The 21,663-nt window shown below is 58.0% G+C and overlaps 1 protein-coding gene across 4 annotated transcripts in view; it reads right to left on the bottom strand.

Annotated features, from left to right (window-relative positions):
• SH3BP4 (SH3 domain binding protein 4) overlaps window positions 1–19,247 on the bottom strand; it is a 66,329-nt gene extending 47,082 nt beyond the window's left edge. For all 4 annotated transcript variants that reach the window (XM_037161393.2, XM_037161392.2, XM_037161390.2 and 1 more), the window contains exon 1: window positions 18,997–19,247. The gene's annotated coding sequence lies outside the window, so the exon portion shown is untranslated. The remainder of the gene's footprint in view (window positions 1–18,996) is intronic.
• Between the last annotated feature and the right edge of the window lie 2,416 nt (window positions 19,248–21,663).

Genomic DNA, 21,663 nt, shown 5'->3' with positions numbered 1-21,663 from the left:
CAGGTCACAGGCACCGCCCTCAGCTGAGTGTCCCATGCTCCGGAGCCGCCACCCTTGGGAGAGCTCGGCGTCTGTGCGGGGCCTGAACACACCGGGCGGCGGGCACCTGAGGATTCGGGGTGCGGGGGAGAAGAAACGCATCCTCTTTCAAGTTCCATTTGGGGAGAGAAGCAGGGAGGGGGGTAGGATGGTGTGCTTCGGGTCAGACCACTTTTGTTCGATTTTTGACCTTCAAAGCTTGGGTGAAGTGCTCGGTGCCTCCCCACAGGCTAAATGAAGAGGCTCGTGGTGCCTGCCTCACTGGAGGGTTCTAGAACAAGGAGTGAGCTCCCTGGGCAGTGGTGGATGAAAGCTCTTCTCACCCCACGGAATGCAGGCCCCACGGCCTCCACAGGTGCCCGAGCTCCCCTGGGGAGGCAGTCCCCCCTGTGCAGACAGAGGGCGGCAGCACAGGCGTACTCAGCACCGCCTCGCACCCGCTGATCACCCGCTGCCCTGGGGGCTGCTGTCACCACCGTCACTCGGAGGCCTTCTGTCTCGGAACAAACTACTCAGCCCCAACCGAAGGCCGTGTCTGGTGTGGGCGCCCCCGTGCAGAGCTGCCGCTGCCACCGGGACAAAGGGCTCAGTTCCCCAAGCCCACACCAGCCATACCCTCTTGAGCCCCCAAGCCCCACAAAGTCCCAGGCAGCTGGTTGCTGGGCCCGGCTCGGGGGCTCCCAGGGACGGTGCTGAGACAGGCGTGCTGGCGCATGTCACACCGTCATCAGGGTAAGTTTTATGACGACCCTCGTTACAAGTCGTCACATGTCTTGGTGGACCCTGCAGAGGCCCCAACTCCTCCCTGTCCTCCCTCTTGTGGGCTGACACCAGCTGGGAGTGGCCGGGAGCTGTGGGGAGGGGGGGGGGGGGGGGGGAGGGGGAGGGGAGGGAGTGGGGGCTGTGCGGCGATGCTGTCCCTCCACGCAGGGCCAGCCCATCGCTAACGGCGAAGCCTCGGGGCTGATTGGAGCTGAAGGTTCCAGAAGCTGCTGGTTTCCAAGGGGGCCCAGTGCGCCCCGAGCTGTAACTCAGAACACTACTGTGAACTGCAAGCTGAGTGTCCATGGGACAACCCACCCCCACCCGTTCCACCCAACACAGCATTTTCGGGGCAGCAAACTGGGGTCAAGTTCAAGACCATCATGGATCCCGAAGTGACGTTTTCCAAGGTTTGGTAAGGAGCTGACCCGATGAGACAGGTGAAAACGTTCCTGTTCGAAGGTTCAGGCAAACCTGCCAAACCAGACCCAGAGAAACACCTGGAAGTGGGCTCATGGCCGCGGTGCTGCCCGCAGCCCCCAAACCTGGCTTCGGAAAGGGGACAGGGCCTCAGGGCAGCCGGTGGGGGAGGGACGCAGGGGAAGGCACTCGCTGGCTGCCCCTGAGAGTCTGCATGGAGGGTCTGCACATGCACGCCGTCCCCACACGCTGGACGGCTTCCGCCTTGGTGCCGCCCCCTCAGGCTCTTCGGCCGGACTCGGGGCTGCAGGGAAGCTGTTTCCCGTGGCGGGGGGTGCCTGCTGAAACCCCCTCTCAGAAGGCTGGACTGGGAGTGCACAGGAATGATGGACAACACGGACCTCTGACCTCCGTCACCGCAGGGGTGGTGACGCAGTGATGCAAACAACTCCCAGAAGACGCCGCTGCCCCTGGCGGGCAGGCGGGTGACATGGAGCAACCTGACCCCAGGACAGCGGGGGAAGCCCCGGCTGCAGGAGTGGGTGTGAAGGACCCCATTTCTGAAACCACGTCCACGTGCCTCATCTCCCAGGGGCTGTCAGAGGGTTTTTCACTTCTCCCACAGGGTCTGTTTTCTAAATCTCTGATAAGCACGGGGTGCTCGTAAACCAAGAGGACACGTTCAGTGGGCGATCCACAGTCCCTGGGGGGTGGCTCTTCTGAGCTTTCCCATCTGGGGGGCGACCAGCAGCATTTTATCCGTGGTTTTCATGACAACGGACAGTAACTACAGGAGCCCTCTGAACAGTTTGGAGGGGGGGAGGCGGCTTTCTGGGAGCAACGCCAGGGAGGCTTGCTCCCAATTTCATGGAAGGAAATCCTTCTAAATGGTCTGCTCAGAAATCAGCTCCCCGAGCTTATGTCAAGTGGGAGGAACCCGCGCTACCGAAAACAACTCAACTGGGCTTTCGTTTTTACTACAAGCAGCTTGGGTACCAAATAAAGGCAAGAAAAGGAACCGTCAAAAACACTTTACAGAAAATCTAAGTAAATAGAAAAAGGGCAGGCCGGCCAACAAATGGGTGAGAAGGTGTTCAGCCTCACTCACCACTGGGGAATGCAAGTCAAAACCTTGACGCAGCCTCCCCGCTCAGCCCCGAGGCTGAGGATGGTCAGAGCCAGAAAAGAATGCCCTGACTGGGGTAGCTCAGTGGATTGAGCATGGGCTGTAAACCAAAGGGTCGCCGGTTCGATTCCCAGTCAGGGCACATGCCTGGGTTTAGGGCTGGGTCCCCGGTGGGAGCCATGTGAGAGGCAGCCATGCGTTGATGTTTCTCTCCCTCTCCTTCTCCCTCCCTTCTCCTCTCTCTAAAAATAAATAATCAAATCTTAAAAAAAAAAACTCAGAACAGAAAAGAACGCGTGTTGGCGAGACTGGAGGACCGGAACCGTGCACAGTGCGGGTGAGTGACAACTGACACGGCCCCCGTGGAAAACCGTGTGGAGGTTCCAGGAACAAACACGAAAACAGAGTCATCAGACGATGCCGCAAGCCCACTTCCGAGCATCCACCCAAAAGATCGGAAAACAGGGTCTCGAAGAGATAGTGGCCCACCCGTGTTCACGGCTGCGCTATTCGAGACAGCCAAGAGGTCCCTCTTATATGTTTCTTTTAACCACCTTTGAAAATAAATAAAACTTCTTAAGAAGAGGGAGGCCCTAAACACTGACCTACCTGTTCTGTGCTCTTCACGTAGTTTCCGAAGACCACAGTGTCTGGTGACACCCACCCAACTCCCCGGGCCTCCAGCCCCACCCAGACAGCCGTGGAGAAGCTGACAAACCCAGCAGCGCTGACCCGCATGCCCAGTGGGCTGGGCGTTGTTCTGCAAAGTGAAAAGTGGCAGGTTCGATTCCCAGTCAGCGGAGGCGCCTGGGTTGCAGGTTCAATCCCCACCCTGACTCCCTAACTCCTGGTAACCACAGCTGGGCTTTCTGTTTCTGCGAATTCGACGGTTCCAGGTAGCTTGTAAACGAAGGGTCGTACAGTGCTTGTCTTTTTGTGACTGCTTTGTTTCACCGAGCACGGCGTCCTCGGTGTCCGTCTGCGCTGCAGCCGCTGGGCTTCCTCCCCCTCCAGGCTGCGCGCGCCCCCCTCGTCCGCAGGGGCCACGTCAGCAAGGGCGCCTGGCCTGGGCCTCTTCCTCTTTCCCTCTCTCCAAACGTAAACTCACGAACCTTATAAAGTGTCTAGGAAACCGAACGATCCCCTCCGCAGCTGCTTAGAGAGACAAGAAAGGGTCCTGATCCGAAAGCCCGCGATTTCCAACCGTTTTCATCTCAGGGCACACACACTCATTACTAAATTCTGCGGCATGCCAAAAAATATACAGTTTGCCTATCTGACGAAAAACTAGGTATAACTTTGATTGATAAAAAAAAAAAATTGATAACAGTAATCACCTATCCTTTTCGCTCCGAAGTGACTTTCTAAAAAACCTGGTGCTTATCCTTGTATGTGAGGGTTTCCAGTACCAAGAATTAACCAATCGGGCGCAGGATGCCTAGTAACCTTACCACGCAGCACGATGTAAGATGCGGCTTTATTATGTAACCTGCATATTTACGGTTCAAGACAGGGCACTCACACCCAATGGCTGTTGTCGTGTTTGCCATTGTCATTTTTTTTTTTGCTTGACAATCTAAGGGAAAAGAGGTCAGTGCCCCAAAATAGTCAGGCAGCCCATGATTTAAACGTCCCCGTGGCCCAGGGCCGAGAGACAGAAAAGGAAACTCAGGGACCTGCTCGGCATTGCAGAAGAGCCCCACAGGCCGAGGGGCTCAGCCCCGGAGGCCAAGGCCAAGGCCGAGGAGTCCCGTCCAGGTGGGCTTCCGCAGCGAGTACTGTCCAGGCTGGAGATACCGTCCGCTCCAGCCGGGCACAGCGACTCGCCTTTCACCCTCCAGGTGTGTGTCTGTTCGTAACGGCCACAAAAGCACTCGTCACCCTTACCACCCACAGATGTAAGCACACCAAACATTTAGAAAAAACAGCTTCTTGGCAACAACACCATTCAAGACACGATGCCCACACCGTCCCCCTAGGCTGGTGTTTTCACTCTGGCTGGGCAGAGCCGCCTACGGCGCTTTGAAAATTAGGGATGTGGGGGCCCCAGCCCCAGGCCTGCAAGTAACTGTCACTGTGACTCCGATGCCGGAGGTCAGGAGGACGCGGAGACACCCCTTAAGCTCAGGAGTAACATACTGTAAGAAGGGACCCCATCCGGCCAGTCCTCAGTGCCACTGCTTACGCCTGGGCTGTTGCAGCTGAGGCTGGAACAGGCAGGCAGGAGGCCCCAGGAGGAAGGCCCAGGAACACTCGTCACTGGGGGACACTGTGGCCTCTTAGGGTCGGGCCTGGAGGACTCAGGGAGGGGCCAGCCAGAGAGAAAATGCTCACGGCCCACCTGCCAGGCCGGAGAGTGGGACTCTCTCTGGGAAACCAGGGGGTGGGAGGTGGCAGGGGGTCTGCAGGCCGGGAAGACACACGGTCAGATGGCGCTCTCAGTTCTCGGAAAAGGGCGAAGGCCGGGACGAAACCATGCCCAGCACGCTGAAGGCACCAGTGCGTGTCTGCAAGGGAGCCAAGGCATGAATGAGCGGGAACAAGGCGGGTCGGCTTCACAGGAGGAGGCTGGGGCCACACAGCCACACCACTCACCGCCGACTGGCATCCACGGGACATCGTGGGGCTATGGAGTCCTTAAGACACCTGTTCCTACCTGTAATAACACACAGCCTCCCAAATGCAGAAATGGGGGCCCTAAGCACTGGGTGGGGGGACCTGGGAGGGACCTAGACTGTCACCTGAATCACCCCCAGACCAAGGCATTAAACGCACAAAACCCAAACCACCCAACAACGCAAAGAGCAACGAAACACACACAGCAGGGTTAGCGGATCCAACAGCACGTGAGGCAACTTTCTCAGGGGGAACCACACCCTCAGACGCTGGGGGGAGACACCTGGGGCACGTCACCGGTGAGACGGCCACCTCCTCCAGCGAGCAGCCCCCCGAGAGCGCTAACGCTGCACTCGTTCTTGACCCCACCACGTCGTCTCGGCGGAAATGCTTTCTTCTCCTACAGGAAACGGCTGGGCAGACCGGCGCCCCGCGACTTGGGCCGGCCTCCAAACCGACCTCCAAACCGCAGAGGGAGGAAGCTCACTGGGCCCCAGACGCAAACTGGTCTAGGAAGAGGCCGGGGTCGAACCAACCGCAGGCGTCACTGCCGCAAATACGAGGCGGGGCGCTGTCACCCGGTGAAAAGGGCCGCTCGCACCTGGCGTGAGGTGAGCCCACGACAAACTGACCCAGACAGAGTGACCATGCAGGAGGACCGGAAAGGTGACATTTGGGACTGGGGACGCTGGACACACACAAAACGGAGGACTTCGTTCGAGGTGGACAAGACAGTCTAGCGGCAGAAAGACCCAACCACCTCACAGACGGAACACGGATGGAGAAAACTCTTAGTGCTGCTCCAGAAAAACGGCAACACCGGGCGTGTCCGGAGCCACGTGCCCAGCTCCCAAAATATGACCGCCCGCCAGATGGACCATATGGCACACAGCAAAGAACAGAACTTCATCAATGAGCTTAGTCGCAGCAAACCAAAGCCCACATCCCGAAGGGATTGCTGTGCAGGGGTCCAAGGGTCCTCACCAGCCAGCTCGAGAAGGTTCTGGAAGCCTCAGTAAAGTTGGAAGTAGGAATCCAGGTGGACACCCGCCGGCCCCGATGCAACGGCACCAGAGGTTAAGTAGAAAATGAGAGGGAAGAAGGAGGGAGAGACAGCCTTGGGGGAGACTCGGCACCCAGTGTCACAGTGACGGTCTGGACGCAAATCCAGGGCTGCACTCCCGGCTCCGACAAGTCCCGTACCCCTCTCCTCTGGATCAGCTCCCTGTCGGTGACACCAGCATCTCAAAAGCCCCTCACCTCACAGGACCCGTGCAGGTGGAGAGTTCACAGGTGAAGTGCAAAGGCTGCTGACGTCCCGTCATCTCCAAACGCACGGTGTGTCCGAGCTCTGTAAGTACGGCCACAAGGACAGGGTGGGAGGCGGTGGGGGCAGGGGGTGGGGGAGAACTCCACCGTTAGCTCAGCTGATTCTGTGTGACTCTTCCGTTACCAGGTAACCTGTCGGCCTGATTAAGTGGTTACACTTCCCCGCCAGAATGTTCACATCAGTGTGACACCAGGACTCTTCGCCATCAATGAAACCAACTTCCACTTTGAAGTTCCTGAGTGTCCCTATCATTCAAAGGAAGCTGAGGGGGGGACAGGCACAGACCCCCCCACCCCAGCGCAAGGCACCCAGTGGGTCTGGAAGGCTCTCGAAACACACGTTGCTGGGACAGAGTGGGAGCTTCTCTGCCGCGGGGCTGATCTGAGAAACGCTCATGAGTGACGCGGACGGTGAAACGTCTGGTGTGGTGTCCCCTTCCATGACCTCAACAGTCCCACTCTGCGGTCTGTGCGCCCACAGAGGCACCGGGGCACCAAGGTGAGGGCTGGAAGCCCCTCTCCTAGCATCCGGGCACCAGCACCGTGCAGCTCCCTCCCTGGTACTTCCTTCCCTCCCTCACTGCGTCAGTCCGTGGGCCCCCCACACCACCCCTGGCTTCAGCTTCATCATTGGTAAGATGTGGGCACTGACACTGAGCCCCCCGATTTCCACGGTGGTCACATAAGTCAGGGACCAGGAGGAAGTGCCTGCCTGCAGGTGCTCTACAAATACTGGCTACCAAACATTTAAACTTTAGTCTGTTTTGTCACAGACAACAGAGGGGTTGGGGTGAGGGGACGGGAGGCCACGCCCCCAAACCTCGCCTGCCAGCTTTCACACCCGCACCAGGTGCTGTTTGTGAGGCCCCTGTTCGCAATTCTGGGCAGTAAAACAACCTGAGGGGAAGGACAGCGGCTGACAGCCCGACACATTCAAAGTCACCCACTCACGTCTTCCCATTCACGTCTTGTCTTCCCGTGGAGCCTGACTTACAACCACCTACCTACCGTAAACCAGCAGTCTGTCCCCACTGCCTCACTCCCCTGTCCCTGCAGCCTCCACCCACCGTCCCGAGGACCTTGCTCTTCACCCCATTTCCTCATTGAACAGCCCAATTCTTCCCAGAATCCTCATCTGACTCCCAAGTGAGCCATTTCTTGACAGTGTCACGAATGACCAAACAGTGGTGTTGATGACATCATTTTCTAGCTCTTGGTCAAGTCCTTTTCACCTTGAAGTGGTGGTTTACTCTGAGCGCGTTCAGGACAGCCGGATGTCCCCCTGGAGCGGAAGGTCGTACTGAAGTGTCCCCAGAAGCAGACCCGGGAGTCCCAAGGCCCACGTGGGTTAAACACAGCAATCCGCTGGCCCGGCCGGCGACGCCGCAGCCTCTCGGCAGCTCACATGGGGCCAGGAGGGGGCTGCCGAGAGGGAGCCACCACCGGCCAGCCTGCGGAGTTTCGGCACCTGACAAGGGACGCCAGGACTCACGCAGTCCGGTGCCCTGGGTGCTGTGGCCTGGGGGGCAGCCTCGGAGACAGTCAGGGACCCGTCTCGCCAGGTCCCTCCGATGCCACCTCACTGGGAACCTCCCCATCTTCATACACCTGGCCTTTCTGGGGCATAAAAAGGCCGTGACTCCCTTTAGACTGACAGGAGGCTTCGTTTCCCAAGTTTCATTTTCTTAAATAAAGGTAACTCTTAGAACTGTACAGACGGGTCATTTAATCAGATGGTCTCACAATAGCCCACGAGGGAGAGGTGCCGCTGTGGGCCGAACAGTGGGGTCCCGGGAGCCTGTGAGGAGGGGACCCCACATGAGGTATGGTGTGCCGGTCGCCTCCCTGGCCCCTTTCCAATCCTGCGGGCACATCTCATCGAGGCCCCTCGGTGCCCGGAGACAGAGCTCAGAGCTGACCGCAGCCCCACAGCCTGTCCACCCAGCCACCAGCTCCCCGTCACCCTCGGATGCTCCCTTGAGCGGTCACCTCCTGTGGTTCCCTGCATTTACCCAACCACTCGCCATCCCCAAGACCCTGCCTGCACCCACGCAGTTCCTCCGTGTCCCCTGCTTGGTGGGGCTTCTTGGGGGAGACTGTCCTGCTGCCCCCGAAGCACACCTCTTGAACCCTGACCTCCGACGTCAGGCCGGGCCGTCTCTGGTGGTTTCTCCATCCCTCCACTTGGCACACCGAGGCTCAGGGCGGGTGACAAAGGTGGGTGACAAGGGCGGGTGACAAATGCAGGCACTCAGGTCACACAGGAGCTGATCAGAAGGAGGGGAAAAGGGCCAGGATGGCGTCCCTGAGAGTTACGCAAGGGCCCAGCATCAAGCCCGGCGCAGGGGCTCCAGCCCCCACACTCCGTGCCCCCTGGAATAAATCAGAGCGGGTTCAACCAGAGTGAGCAGGCAGATCCCTGGCTTCCCGGCAGCCCCCAGCACGCGGCCCAAGGTTCCGGTCGGTGGACGATGACTCAGGACACGTTGGGTGCCAAGACTGGAGGCGGCAGCCAGGCCCCCCTGCAGAAACACGCTCAGGAGACAGGCCAAAGTCTGCTGCCACAACTGGGCTTTCCTCTCCTGCCCAGGAGGTGGCCCCGGCTCGCTAGCCCGCCCTGAGAAACAGCCCGTCCCCTCGTCGTCAGAGGATGGCATGGGGCGCTTGCCTCTTCACGAACCCAGAGCCTCTGAAAATCCAGTCTGTGCCGCTGCCCTGTGCCAGATTGGCCCGCCGTCCATCCTGTCACAGCCGATTGCATCAACATGACCCTGGGAAGTCTGCAGTGGCCGTTTCTGAAGCTGAACATGTTCCTCATGTTCTAAAACACACAGGCTCCCCCATATTTTATTGTTCCTGAAACGGGAGTGTCTGTGTGCATCCTAAAATTGAGGGGTACACTTCCAAGCCCACCTGAAAACTCACAGTGCAAGGCATGTTAGGATTTGGACAATCAGAAGTCAGTCCCCCAGAAGGGGTGCCGGCAACGCTAAGGCTGATGGACAAGTTCACCAAAAAGAAATGAAGAAGCTGTCCCCCATGTCTCCTTTTGGGGGCACTTTCCCGAGTAGCGAGTATACATTCACCCAGCAATTCACAAAATTAGTTCTGTATAGATTTGCAGCACAATGAAAGCAAAAAAAAAAATCACTGCAACGACAAACTTGCAGACAAGCTACGATAATCTCAAGATGGTCACTGCAGTCCGGTTTCTAACTCCCGAGTAACGGGAAACCGCCCAGGAACAAGGACGTGTTAAATAAGGAGGGCGTCCCCCCCCCACCCAAATCTGTGCCCGTTCCTCCGAAAACACGTCCGCAACAGTCTGAGATGAAAGCACAGGATTCACTGGGCAGACGCTGCCGGCCAGGGCAGGTCAGAGGTCGCTGCCAGCCTTTGGAAAGTCGAGACTGACTTCTCCACGGCTGAGGGGGTTATCCCGGGTGGCAGAGTTCCACCGATGGGAATGTTTTCTCCTTTTGCATTTTCTAATGTTCCTGAAATGAGCACCACTTGAGTAATTTTAAAAAACCCAAACCCTCAACTAGACAGGGTTTTTGAAAAATCCTGAGAAACTAGTCCCCAAACACTTCCTGGATCTAGGAAGTGCCTGGATTGACTGCAGGATGCTGCTCCTCACCCCCTCCGCGTGCCCCGAGGAGTCAGGGCCGCCAGGCCCCTGCAAACAGAGCCTCCCGCAAGGAGCTGCCGGCCCCCCACGCTGCCAGGCAGAACCACACTCCAACCAGGTCTGGGGCTGGGGTGCACCCTGCTGCTCCCACACCTCTGGCTCCCAGGGCTTCGAGAAACCGGCTCGATCTGGGGCCCTGATCCCTATGTAGGGATCACCTGCTAGTGTGCGCCGTACACCTTCTAAAGGCCGGGCGGAGCACAGAGAAGCGCCCATGTGCTGCCCTCTGGCTTGAGGCAGGTGGTGCCACGTGAAAAAGGCAACTCTCTGTGCACCCGGCACCGAAGGGTAACCTACACCTCGCACTCCGGGCAGAGGGGCCACGGCGGCGCAGGGCTCCCGGACAGGCGGCGGGTGGTGTGGTGGGTCCCAGTCTCCACAGGTCCGTTCCCCCGCCGCCCTGGGGGAAGCAGCACCATCACCACAGACAGATCAGAAAGCTGAGGCTGGAGGAAGTCCAAAAACTTGCCCGAGGTCAAAACCAGAAAAGAACAGAAGCCAAAGACTCCAACGCAGACAGGTGGATGGGGTTGAGAAACCCTGATGTCACTGGAAAAAAAGACAAGTCCTAAGGGTGGGCCACTGAAGACCCCGCCAAGAAAAGGAACTTCCCGAGTCCAGCCGTGAAAACTTGGTTCCGGCCGTCTCTGCTCCCTCACAATGGCCTGGAAACACAGTGTTGGAACAACGTGAGAAATGATGAGTCACTTCATTTCTTAATAAAGATTTTCCTTGAATCAAATGTGATGACTTGCAGTTACGCACACTGGGTTGTTTCTATCTGACCGACCGAAAGGAGACGGCCACTTACGGGAAACTCGGGCGCAGTGACACAGACGGAAAGCCCAGTGAGCGGGTGGCACCGAGAAAACTCCTGTTCGAAGGGGGATTCAAGTTTCCAAGTGCGTGTGGGTCCCCAAATAGCAACCGTAGGGGAGAGACTAGCATCTATCTAAATGTCAAATGACCCGAAACATGAATTTCTCAGGCTCCTAAAATACTTAAGAACACAACGTGTGAGCGAGGAGCCAGTCCCGGGTCCCACCTGGAGGAGATGGGCTCATGGCGGCCGCAGCCCCGACCGCAGAAGAGCCCAGAAGCTTCCACACTGACCAGATCCCCGGTCTCTCTGTGAGGGTATATTAACCAAACAGTCCCAAAATCATGGGTGGTGCCAATAAAATATAAGGGAAAAAAACATTTAGCAGACTCAGGGGAACTGGATTTTGATGTCTAGCAAGTGATGGACCTGCTGCTACGTCACCCGGAGTCCAAAATGTTGTGACCACAGGTGGAAATGCCAGCTCTGGCTGGTGTGGCTCAGTGGATTGAACGCGGGCCTGCAAACCAAAGAACCAAAGGAAACGCCAGCACCGTCAAGGTGAGCTCTCAGTGGAGAGCAGACGGGGCCCCCCTCCCGTTCACCCCCAAAACGCTGATTTCTGAAACCTCAAGGAAAACGGGGGGAAGCAAACACACAGCTCTGCAGGGCATGTTTGGGGCAGGGCTAATGGGGAGGGAGGGCGAGCGAGACCACAGCAGACCACTGTCTGCACCGGCCACCAGGTCTGCACCACCTCCAGAGTTGCTCTGGTCCCAGGCCCCGGGCCCAACACGTGACAGAAATGACCTTCAGGGACCACACCATCTCCAGGAATTAGCTCCAGTTGGATCCGAACCGGGTCCCTTCCTTCTGTACTTATGCACAGGCCACAGTCTGATGCCACGGTCGTTTCAAAGGTTTTGGTACCTGTGTATTGTTAGATACTCCATCTACTTCTTCGTGTCCTAAAGCTGTTAGGGACTCAGACCCTCTTGGAAACGGCAACCGTGTAAAACGGGCAGCAGAGCTGGGGGGGCCCGGCCGAACGCACCTGTGACTGCACAGAACAGGGCTGCACCCCACGGTGGCCCCGAGTCAGATGGTCACAGCCCCTGGGCCGGATACGACGTTGGCCACACGTTGTAAGTCTTAACCTGTTAGGAGGTCTAGGAAGAGAACATTGGCCTTGTCGCTGGGTGGTCCTGAGGGAACTGCCACCCTCCGAGGCCACCATGGCCGGTCCCCCCCCCACCTGTCAACGCCTTCGTTCGTGAGACCTGCTGGCTGCGTGTGCTGGGCAAGGGAGAGCCGTAATGGAGGAAATGCAACCCTGCGTCCAGCGGCGCCCTGGAGGGCTGCAGGCACGTAAGGAAGGAAGCAGTGGTCAGCTCCTGACCTGGGGCTCAGGAGAGGTCTCCCAGAAAGGGTCGCCATAGGGAACTGCGTCTGAGGGACACGGGTGTCCCCCTGCAGTCAGCCTGCCACCAAGGCCGCATTTGGGGAAGCTTTCTCGCCAGTCCCTCCCGGTGGTAGCCATTCACACCCCTCTCTGGGGTCACCCACCACTCGAGGGACCCTCCCCCAATCCCTGCTGTCCACTTCCTGTCACTCCCAGGAGGCCTGCCCAGCCCCAACACCCCACCCCGGGGTGCCTCCTGTCTTGACACCTTCAAAGGACAATTACTCATTTCATCACTAATATTCTTCTTCATGGCCTATGCTCTGTGTTCCCTGTTTTGTTCTAGAAGCTTCCCTCGACCACAATCATGAGACTGGTCCCAGTCTCTAACCATCTGCTACCCGGACCTGTCTGTGGGAGGCTTCCGCACCCAACTTCTCCTCTTGGGCCACAGGGACACACCTCCAGCAGCTCCCTTCCCCCTCGCCTGGGCCTCCCTGCCCCGGGTGCAGGGGCTGACCCAGACTGGGCTCCCGGGCCCCGCTGTCCACATTCAAATCTCCACTCGGCTCTTCCATACTCCTGGGGTCAACTCTTAGGGGTGAGCCCCGGCTGCGTGGGCATCGGCTCTCGCCTGGCCGGCCGGGCACCCCTACGTGTGCACGACACCTCCGTGGAGCCTGCACCCTGCGCGCCTGGTTTGCCTCTTGCCAGTCCCCGATCTGCTAACAAGACTGGCTCAGAAGTTCAATGACACTGGCCAAATGCTGTCTCGTTTTAAACTAACATTACTGCTAATTATGCTACAGAAAAAAGTAATCAGCTTCCGTGTGCCACGGAGCTCAAGGCCTCTTACACGGAGTCCTTAGCTGTCAAGTTCCTCCGTCCCTTGCTAGGGGTCTTGGGAAGCTCCTCCAGACACCGGCTCTCCGCTTTAGCACCCGAGACCAGCCCAGCCCACCCAAGGCCCTCCCCTCGCTTCATCCTGGCCCTTCTCTGTGCCAGACTGGCAGATGCCACCGAGGCTGAACAGGTACGTGCCCAGCACCATGGAGGGACAGGGCCGCTAGAGCGAGACTGACAGCTGGCACCTGGGAAGACGGGGGCTCTGCCTGCCTAGTCCCCCGCTCAGAGCCTTCTGCTGGAAACCCTTCCTGGACCCGCGGGGAAGCTCCAGCTCCCTGCTGCCAGAACAGGGTACACCGTGCGGGGCCCCAGACTACCTCCTATGGACAACAGAGGCGCTCTGTCACAAATCCGGCCAGAGTGTCACCTCACGAGGTGCTCTGATCTTACGTAAATTCCTAACTGGGCAGGTCACGGGGGGTATTCCTAACTGGCCCGCTCACGGGAGTTACACGCCAGGCCCATAGAAAGGCTCTCCTTTGTCTCAGGCAAGCCCTGGCTGTGGCTTCTGGGCATCCGGGTTCACGCGCTGCCGACCAATGGTCACTGGTGCCAATTCCCCGCCAATAGGAATCTCCAATTCGGGGTGCGGTGAAGAAGGAAACGTATAAAGCCCTTGGTCCCACTGGTGGGCACAGGGCTCCAGGAAACCTCTACGGGCAGCTCAGAGGGCTCTTCGTGTGAGCGCCCCTGTGCAGAAACGGCTGCTTTCTCAAACGTGAGCCCAGTGAGCACCAGACGCCCCCCACCTGCCCCGCTTTCAGGGTTCACGACACCTCTGAAATGCTGCTCCTTCAGGCCCCTGGAAGAACAACCCCCCTCCAGAGAGCACAGACTCCGTGAAGGGCCTGCAGTCCAGTCCCCGCCCTGCCACCGCCCACAGTCCCCAGGGCGCTTCCTCGCAGTCCCTCCCGAATTCCAAGTGTGTAAAAGAGACCGCAAACTGCTCCGGCTGCGATCTCGGTCCCCAGCAATGTCGCTGCATCGGCTGCAATAAACTCTTGTAAAAATGCTCCACGGTTTGGACATTTCTTACATTGGCACTTTCCAAGTTTCCTCTTCCACACACTTCCCTACACTGGTGACCTTGAACCCCGGGGAGACATGGTGATTCCACCTGGGGGGGTTTTAACGACAACAGCCGAGCCCCTCCCTCAGAATTCCCATTCAACAGAAGAAGGGGGCAGCAAGGATTTTTACAAAAAATTGTTTAAGCTCCAAGGTAATTTTAATGTGTGGTCGGTCTGAGTTTTGAAGCACTGCATGCTTTCTGGCCAGTGCAGGCCAACAAATGACACCCAAATCCTCTGTCTTCCCCCACAGCCAGGCAGACAGGGTCCCAGCAGAAGGCAGCCAACCATTTCGTCCACTCAGGAGGAGGCTGGGCAGGGGCTCTGTCCAGGAAAGTAAGCCTGAGTGGCTCTTACTGGCTCCCACAGGTTGTTACATAGTAACGCGCAGCTCTGACACTGGAAGCTTGAGGTGGGCCACAGTGGAAGATATTTACACCTGGTAATTGGCAGACGCTACAATCAAGGCTCTTGGCTTTCCCCCCAGAAAGCAGGTTTCTCTGCCATGGCTCATGGTGGGCTCAGGACCTGCTACCTTGGAGAAGCTAGAAATGGAAATCTTTGTCTTCCATTCTGGCCTGTAGACTTGAGGAGGCTTCCAAGTTCCGAAGTGAGGGGTCAGGCTTTTCCTAAACTGCACAGACCCCTAGGGCAAGGGGGAACAGGGACAGAGAGGAAAGGATGATGTGTAAGAATCCGGAACCACAAAATCGATTTTGCAGGAAGTATCCTCTTCGATCCGTTCTGAAGAGCTGGGCTCACCGGCTTCAGCAGAATTCCAGGACACCGGTTTTTATCAAGTCGATGAGAACAATCTCCCAGTACCTCATCATTTCTGAGATTGTGGCGGGGAAGGTGGAAACCTTATCTTATATTTACTGAACCGCCTTTCCATAGTTTTAATCTCATTCCAGTGACCTCATCTGCCCAGAATACCTTCCCTGGTGCATGGTGCTGGGTTATCTCCACTTCAAAACCGCAGTCTTCCCAATAAATCCACTTTCACCCTGCAGACTGGACGAGGGTACCAGCCCCTGGGAACAAAGGTCCATACCAGCTGGCTTCCCTTCAGGCTAAAAAGATTTCACGGATTTTAAAGATTTCTGATGCTTTTTAATCATGGTGTAGGGAGGCAGGCACGCTTCCAGCTTCCTGCCTGGATGCTACCAAAATTTGAGCGGGCCGGCCATTTGTTTAACTTCTGTTCCCTAGGAGACGTCAGGGCAGAGACCAAGGTGGGCACAGGCAGCTCCAGGTTCGAGTCCCAGGGCAAGCACTTAGTGGTTGAACTGTCACGTTGGAGAAGCAACTTAAATTCTCACAGTTTTGGTGAGGATTTTAAAGTGCGCACTCAGGGCCTGGTACGTGGTAAGCGCTCAGCAGGTGCCCCCTGCTTCTTCCCCCTGGAAACACCCCAAATCTTCATTTACATTCGGCTCAGCCCACCATTCTCTCCCTTCAACCTGCAGGCGCCTACTACTGGTTCCAGAAGGTCTTTGCTCGCCTGGTGGCCCCAAGCCTGCGTCCACTGTATGGGACCCCGCCATTCCCTCCCTGAAACACACTCAATGTCCCAAACAGCGCCTGCATCCTCCTATCTTCTCCTAAAGGCTGAAGATCAGCATCCTTCCGATGGGCTGCTGGTCCTGCCGCATCAGGTGCTGTTGTGAACGGCATGGGGACGCCCTCAGGCCCAGGGAAGATCCTGAGTAAGTAGCTGGATTGTTCCTCGGGTGTGCGGGGGCTTGAATTACTGTTCTGTCTCTCCTCCAGAGGGTAGTGGCAGAACCTGGGGCTTCTATTGTGCCAACAGCCAAGGAACCAGGAGGCCTGGCTCCGGCAGCGGAGCGTAAACCCGGACGGGCCGGAGCCAGGCCGGCCTGCACACTGTCCGCAAAGTCCATTTCCCAGCTGGGCCACCTCTCCCCAATCCCTGGTGGTCGGGCAGCGCCCTGCGAACAAAGACGTCCTAGTGCCCATCGTCCGGGCCCAAGGGAATAAAATATCCCGGGGCCTGACTCCAGTTCTCAGAAGAAAAACAGCAACGCGGCCCAATTCAGGTGTCAAATTTGAAAATAACAAAGCTGAGGGAAACCCACGTGGCTGGCCCGAGGCCCACTGGCTAAAACAGCCTCTTCTACTCCGTCAAAACAAGGCTAGCACCTCGAACAGGGAGACTGAGAGGCTTGCCCTGAGCCCGGGTGAGGTCACCAGGGGTGAACGGCAGGCTCTTCCGCTAGTTTGAGTCCAGGGCTCCCTAAGAAGCTGGCGGGAGGCGGGGCTCCCTCCCCAGCAGGCTCCTACACCTCACTGGCCGGGATCCAAGCCTTAAAACCCCACTGCCATTAGCATATCTTATTATCAGGCTAGGAACCCACATTAGAATAAGAAAGAAGTCTGCCCCAGCAGCCCGCAGGAAAACAGTTTCTGGAGGCCGGGAACCAGCAAGTTCACAAACAACAGCGCAGGGGAAAATGCAGCCAGAGGCCCCCTCCTCCCTACACTGGGCGTAGGAAGAGCACGTTACCACACAATGAGCCCGCCAAGGCCCTTATCAGCAACCCGTCCAGCCCCTGGGCGCTTCCGGAAACCCCCTAGGTCTGGGCTGGGGTCGGCTACTGGACCTTGGGCAGATCAAAGTGTCGGTGGGAGCAGCAGTAAAAAACTGAAACTATCAGATGACAAACCAGAGCAGAGAGAGGGAGCGGTGAGGTTCCAAGAAAGCAGATCTTCCCCCATCGGTTTCGGTTCTGGGGGACAAAAGACAACCTGTGCGGAGGGCCCCCCCCCCCCACTCCTGGCCTTTCAGAGCTGAAATTAACTAATGGGCTGAGTATCTTTTAATTGTTTTCGAAGGTCCGGGAGGTGTGCTGCCTCAGACTGGGACAACAGGAAAAACACTACGGCTCACAGAGGCTTCTCCTGGAGGCTGATCCCGGCCGGTCATTGTTCATTTAGTAAACAAGTGAGCCAGAAAGCAGACCCTGGGAAGCCAGGTTTGTGCGCTATGTCCCTCTCGCAGAACTCACTGTTCCCTCTGGGGTCAGTGTGGCCTCAGTGTGGCCTCGGCAGTCCAGGCCTGTGCAACTCGGGTCCTGTGTTAATATCGGTGCCCTCTGACCCCCTCCCCCTTTGCCCAGATGCGGGAGGCAGAGTGGAGGAGGGTTGGGGCACCTGTCTATGTCCACAGCCCCCAGTTTCTGGGGGACTTGGCCTGGACAGGCTGTTCTGAGCAGGGGACCAGGACTGGCCCCCAGGCTCCCCCAGACATTCCTGGAGTCGGTCTCCGGGTCAGGGTGGCCAGGTGGGAGGCAGCCTGTTTTGTTTGGTGATGACAAAAACACGGAACAGCAAGCACAGTGCTCCCTAGTCCCTCAAAGTACAGCCGCTGTCCACCCAAGGACAGCCATACGCTTTGCAAACCACCCATTAATTTTTATGGTGGCCTGAAAAGCAGATTGAGAATCATTACCTTCATTTTTACAAGGCAAGGGGCCAAAACCACAGGGGAGGGTGGAGAGGCACGGGGCCAGTCCTGCCTGAGCCAGTGTCCACGCTGACCGCTCCCCCCTCTCTCCACCTCGCGCCCACTGGAAAGGGGGCTGGCACCTGCCGAGAGGAAAAACAGGCCCCAGAAACCCAAACTCTTGTGCTCGGACATGATCCCATTTTGATGGGTGGGGAGGGGAGAGTGGCATGAAGAGATTACTTTTGCTTTAGGCTAGAGGCTCTGGTCGCCACTTAACAAATTTGCAAGCGTGGGACCCCAAGAAAGATGAGTAAATATTAAAGGCCTAGGGATTGCAGGATCAGTGATGGCTGATTTCTGTTTTATATGTCTCTACTTCCACGTTTTCCACACGAAGCATAGATTATTGTTTCGGTGATCAGAACAAAAGTTACACTAACTTATTACTACTGATAAGCAGAGAGCACCAGGCTGCTGCCCTAACTTGAAAAGAATTGCCCCAATAAAAGCCTGCCCAGTGTGCGGGTAGAGACCCGAGAGCCGGCTGCTCCTTGGCCAACCGACACCCCGGGGAAGGGCCAGGGCGGCCGGACCCCAGGTTGCAGGGCCAGCCCCCGGTGGGAGCCACAGGACCCCAAGGCTGGGACCCTACTGACCACTGACCGCGCCTCGGAGTGGGCTTCCGGGGAAACACCCCTTAAAGACCAAAGTGCCTCTCGCCGCTGTCCCCACCCGCCGGCCGCCGGCGCTGTCACCTCGCGGCTGCTCGGTCACTGCAAGACTAAGCCATAAACCCAGGTTTTCATTTCCGTCCAAAAAAGAGGGATCTCCTAAACCGAAATATGCACTGTCACCAACAAGTTTAACCCGGGACCACGCGCCCTTCCCTCCACCCCGGGGCCGCGCGAGGGGGCGCCCCGGACCCTCCAGCCCTCAGGGCGCCCCACGGCCTCGGGAGGCGAGTGATCTTCCCCCATATTCGTGCCCTGTTGTCGATGTGGGCCACCCCACACGGCCGCCCCGGGAAGCGCCAGGGCCAGGAGAGCGGGGATCTGCCGGGCTCAGGCAAGGGCTCTGGGTACGGCTCGGCACCGGAACCCCTACCCGCCCGCCTGCGCCGGTGACCGGGGAGACTGGGGAAGTCGCAAGGGGCGCGCGAGGCTTCCAGAAGCCCCCGGACGCCAGCCGCGCCGAGGCACCCGGGACCCTGAACTCAAAGGCGGCGGGGGAACGATCGGCGTTTGAAAGGTGCCAAGCCCGCCGAGCCCTAGCAGGCACCGCGCGAGCGAGGCCGGGCACCAGGCTGGAGCGCTCGCAGGGGACCGGCCGGCGCGCCGACTACCTACCTGGCTCGCATCGCGTCTCACCGGCTCCTGCGACTCTCCTCTCGGTCTGGGAACTCTCCCGACCGGGGACGCGCGCGGCTCCGCGGGGATCACCGCGCGGTGGCGGCGGCGAGGGGCCGGGACGCCGAGAGTGCCCAGAGCGCTCGGGCCCCGCCTCGGCGGGTGGAAGGAGGTCCCCTCGTTGGGGCGGTGTTCGGGGGCGGAGGCAGAGCTCGCTAGGCGGTGACCCAAGCGGGAATCGCGGGAGCCAGCGGCAGGGGTGGTCTCCGCGCCTGGGCGGCGTCTAAGGGGCGGGACCGAGCGGTGGCCTCGCTGGAGAAGGGTGTGGACGAAGCGGAGCGGGGGGCGGGGCGATCGCAGAGGGGCGGGCGGAGCGGAGGCTGCCCCGGGGCCGGGGGCGGGGTCGAGCTGCGGTCTCCCGGAGGCCGGAGGCGGGCCGTGTTACCAGGAGCGAGGCTGTGGCACTTTGCCGCGGAGGGTGGGGGGGTGGGGAGGCGGTTGGCGCTGGGTCTCCGGAGTCCCGCGGGATCCCGCCTCGGCGCCACATTCTTTTCCCTTCCCGGCACCGGCCAGGGAGCGGACGCAGGGCGTCCCCGGGATCCTGGTCCCTGGTACCGGGCGCGTCTAGATGCGGCTGTTTCGTGGAGACCGTTTGGCCGAGCTCCTGTGCCTATGGCATCCCCATCCCCATCCCCTCTCCTCTTCTCTGGGGTCCCTGGGTGAGGTTCGGATCCCCGAGCGGACGTCAGCCAGGCCCCGGAGGGTAGAATCTAATTAAAAGAGCTCTTAAAACACCCTTGTGGAGAACCCTGGAAGGCAAACGCAAAGTTAAAAAGTCAGAACAAGAAAAAAGGCAGACACACTGAAAATTACAAAGGAGAAGTTCCTGCTAAGCAAGATGCAGATGGCATACCTCGCCTCACGGCCTTTTACATTTGATATGGCCTGTGCCCCACTGGGTCCCTGCCAAGAGCTTGCCTAGCACGTAGTAGTCACTCAATAAATGCTCGGTAAATGAATTCACTCATTGTGTGGTAAGCACTTTCCATGGATGGGCCCACTTTATCCTCACCAAATCCCACACTTGGCTAGTCCCAATAGTCCGTTTCACACGGGAGTAGATTCAAGCTTGGAGGGCTGGGTTTGAGCTAGCAGAGCCGTGGTCAGAATTTGACCCCAGGCCACCCCCAGGCTGGGCTCTAACCACAGCATACTGAGTGTCCTCCCAGCCCCCACCCGGCAGGACTGTGACCACCCTGCTAGGCAGAAACCAGTAGGAAGTGCAGGTCTTCAGGGGAAAGAAAAGATAAGCCATTTCCTGTCCAGAGCTAGTTGCCCTTTGAGCCCTTCCTCACCTTACCCCTCAAGGCAGATACTGTTATTCACATTTGACACATGACTTTAGACCTCGGGTACTGTATCAGGACCGCAGGGGACGCGGGAATCTAAATTCGAACCCACATTTCAGGCTCCCTCTGCCGGGGAGACGGACCTCCCTTTGCCCAGGGCACCTGGCTCCTGCCTCTGGAACTGAAGTCCGTGGGATTTTCAGGAGACACAGGGACTAGGAGGGTGGGCACCGGTGTTCTGATGTTGGTGCTACTGACGTGTGGACCTTTGAGTTCCTGAAAATGGATGAAATTAGCGCTGCTGCCCTAAAAATAAAAGGGTTTTTCGAAGTGAGAGGCAACAAGCCTGTCTTTGGGATCAATGAGAATAGCTGTTTGGGGCCTGTCTGCTTCCGATGGAAGATGAGGGGTGTTCAGGAAAAATGGAAGGGGGGACAGTTCCATCTGTTGGGGGGGCATTTCCAGGGGTGCACGTAACATTACATGGCGATGTTAATTCTCAACATTTAAAAAAAAATTGTCAGTCCAGCAGCCATCAGTCCCGGAGTCGTGACAGCTACTCCCTTTGCATCTTCGCCAACAATTCATGGGGACGTGGTGTTGCTTCCGGCCCCACGCAGAGGTTATTTGGCCCTGTTTTCGCATCCACAGATTTGAGACGTGAGACAGGCAAGGCCGTTCCCCTGTCCTGGTGGCTCCGTTCCATTTCACGGTGGCTCTGGCTCCATTATTTGGACAGCACTCAGATGAATGGTGCAGATTTTTAAGGGAGGGGCAGGTAGAGAAGCATCAGGGAGGAGGAGGGTGTCCAGGGACATGTGGAGGCTTGGGGGTCCTCGGTGGCACAGGGACACGTGAGGAACACTGAGGGGGGAGCCCTCTTGCCCCTCTGTGACTCAGTGTCCGACGGGAGGGTGAGAAATGAATGTGTCATGCCCAGCGCTGAGCAGAGGGCCGGGTGCAGACTGGCGTTCAATAAGTGTGAGCTGCTCACATTGCTGCTGCTTCAAATGACCAACATCCTCACTGTGTAATTTTTAAGAAATGCCAATAAAGCATTGCAGAAGATAAGCCGGTAGAAAGTGGACAAAGGGTTGGAAAAGCAATCCCCAGAAGCACCACGCAGGGCCCAACGCACAAGCGGCACCACTGCTCCTGCTGCAGAGAGCAAGGGCACAGCACAAAACCAGTCCAATAAAGACAGGGCGCCGTGCGGGGAAAGCTGCGTCCTCAGAGAGACTGAGGAAGCGTCGTGAAAATCACAAAGAGCCAAGTGCAGGAACCAACAAATACACGGAGCTGCTGCCGGGTTTGAAGG

Source organism: Artibeus jamaicensis, unplaced genomic scaffold (assembly GCF_021234435.1).
Source record: "Artibeus jamaicensis isolate MK-2021 breed Jamaican fruit bat unplaced genomic scaffold, CSHL_Jam_final contig_944, whole genome shotgun sequence".
NCBI lineage: Eukaryota > Metazoa > Chordata > Mammalia > Chiroptera > Phyllostomidae > Artibeus > Artibeus jamaicensis.
This window is presented reverse-complemented; position numbering and strand designations above follow the sequence as displayed.